A 2,577-nucleotide genomic window follows, 5' to 3' on the forward strand; every position below is an offset into this window, starting at 1 on the left:
CTTCAGCTAAGGGGAGACAGAGAGACTGAATTTAGTGACCCCAGATGATACTTAGTCAGAAATAACATGACAAATACAAATGCACAGTGTCCCAATCCCCCAGACAGAGGGTTTTCAGCAGAGGATGCTGAGGCACTTCCATACAGTGTTAACCCTCTTGGCACATGCACGAAATCCAATTGCCAAATCCAAAACACAGCAACCATGCGCTCTGTCCACAACTGTGCTCTAAGTCAGCAGACACATCAAAAAGGGTGCAGACATCCTGACTGGTTCATCACTTCAAACCTCCCTCTCTTCCTCCATCTGCATCACACATCATTTCCTACCCACATCCAGTCTATGTACCAGAGAAGTAAGATGACACAGGAAGAAGCGCATCACACCACAGTCCTGTGTCTCAACTCATCCACAGATATTTGGGGGTATCTTGTGTGCATGTTTGGCCTGGAACATCTGAAGCAAGGTACTGTATGGTGAGGAGTCTTACCTAGCAAGAGAATTGGTGCTAAATTCACTGCAGCAAGCGCTTGCCTTGGAGAAGACAAGGCAAAAAAATGGCTGCTGCTGCACTTAGTAGCCCCCAGGTCCATGCAGGTAACACAAAATGTTGGTAAGAGCATGGATAAAGCCAAAACACTGCTTGTACTCCTACTCTAAAGCAATTCCTGACAAAGAGCTAGACCTGGCAACAAGAGGCAGCTGGACCATCATTACATGTTCTGCATTAGATCATGCAGAGCTGGTGCACCAGGAATGCACTGGGAAGGGGAGGGAGGTACCACTTGATCAATCTCCAGTGATTACTGATCAGTTAACCAAGTGGTAGTCTTCCAACAGTGGTCCTTCATCAAGCTGCTTCAGTGATCTCAAGGCTACCTGCAGACCGTTGTCATCAACAAGCTCAAACCTACAACATGCCATTGCCATCAAATACACTAATATCAAAACATTACCCAAGGAGTAATGCCCTGAGCATACTAACAGGGAGGCCATGACTCCAGTTTCAGGCTTGCTCAGCTTCACAGTAACTCAGCTGAGATATCCTTCTGCTGAACAGAAGAAAGGAGAAGTTCCATCTGCATTTCAGTGGTCAAGAGCCTGTCTGCACTGGTGCATCATTCTGAGCCCTACAGATACACTCATCACCCTGTGTGAGTGCACTGTCAGGGACGGAGCCTCTACCACATCTCACCTTCAGCATCTGCCTTTCCACTGCTGCTGCATTCATTGCTTTTTCTTGTGGATCCCAGCTCAAAATCTACTGTGCTTTGTCAGCATTTAATCCTAACCCACACCCTGGCTTCCAGCCTGCTTTACTAAATTTGACATATATCTATAATTCAAGCACAGGATCCGGAATCAACCCAAAGTACCTGAGTATTTATGGCCTTCTTGATGGTGTGTTTCAGTAACAGAGGAAAAGAGCCAGCCAGCCAGGCTTTTAGACCCAGCTTCTGCAGTCAGAACTTCACCACAGTGGGAAACCTGAAGCCCACAGCCCATTTCCAGACTGTGGAAGTATTTTCATTGCCTCCCACATCCCATCAGGGTATACAGAGGAGTCATCAATTTTTATAGAGCTTTCTAAAATTGTTTGTTAAAATAAGTACTGTATAGATAGCCTCTTACCATCCAGAACCAGGCAGCAACATTCACATTCCAGAAAGAACTTGAGCTCAAGCAGCAGTTTAGGTATTTGAACTGAAGTTCTCTTCCTGCAGAGCTCTGAGTGTATAATGATACTTTCACTTCAGCATGCATTAGGGCAATTTAATCTCTGACATGTAGTGTTTAAATTGATGTGTTACATTTCAACATACCATTGAGCCATGCCATTCTGTTCTGTATTAAACAGTATCTGAAGAACCCAGCCTGACAAGGTCATCTGATGCTACCTGACAGCAGTGATACTTGTGCACCAGTCAACTCTAGAAAAATCACAGAAATTGTAAATGAGCTGCTTTCCCATTCTGTGATCGTTCCTGAAGGATGTAATCACATAAATCCTTCCCAAAGCAAGGCATAATACTTCCTCTGCAGGGGGACTACATCTTACCTATTTTCAGATCACTGTTTTAAAAGCACAACTATTTTCAGCTTCATGTGCCAGACCCACCTGCCTCAAGTTGCCAGGAAAGCCACATAGTAGGCAGGACGCCAGCATCAACAATAAATACTCAGCAGGTCTGTCATCACACAAAAGACTGGCAAACCCAAGAAGAACCCCAACCAGAGGAAGCCAGAATGACACTTCAGTCATTCCTCCTCTTGCCTGTCATACCCAGAGTGATGTGATCCTCAGCTGCAGGCCAGCCCCCTCACTCAGCAGTGAGGGAACTCAATATTGAAGCCTTATAAAATAGGTACTTACAGCTCAGTTGCTATATTTACCCCTGTGAAAGGCAGTATTAACATGAGTTTGATGGTCTAGCCATGCACCTTGATAATAGCCCCAAGAATGATAAATACCAGGTTCCCAGCAATGCTTTCAGCTAGTCCTGCACGCCACGCTGGGCTCCACACCCTCCAAACACCTCATACACAAGGCATGAGGAATAAACCCACATTTTTGTA

This window comes from Nestor notabilis, unplaced genomic scaffold (assembly GCF_000696875.1).
Source record: "Nestor notabilis isolate BGI_N333 unplaced genomic scaffold, ASM69687v1 scaffold8685, whole genome shotgun sequence".
NCBI lineage: Eukaryota > Metazoa > Chordata > Aves > Psittaciformes > Psittacidae > Nestor > Nestor notabilis.